Genomic DNA, 210 nt, shown 5'->3' with positions numbered 1-210 from the left:
TGTGGGAAAAATAATATAGCTATGAGCCAGTCAGCAAGTCAGTCAGCTCTTAATAGCCAACATCACACACACACACCTATTATATGAGGTTGGCTCATCTTTATGAGACAACACCACACAAAAATCTCAACAACCAGATTATACAAACAAGAGCCGCAGAGCGTCTGGGCTCATCTGAGGTCTGTTGCTACGATTATAAACGTAAAATTT

The sequence above is a fragment of the Priapulus caudatus genome, unplaced genomic scaffold, assembly GCF_000485595.1.
Source record: "Priapulus caudatus unplaced genomic scaffold, Priapulus_caudatus-5.0.1 Scaffold136, whole genome shotgun sequence".
In the NCBI taxonomy this organism is placed as follows: domain Eukaryota; kingdom Metazoa; phylum Priapulida; class Priapulimorpha; order Priapulimorphida; family Priapulidae; genus Priapulus; species Priapulus caudatus.
Note: the sequence above shows the minus strand (reverse complement) of the source record.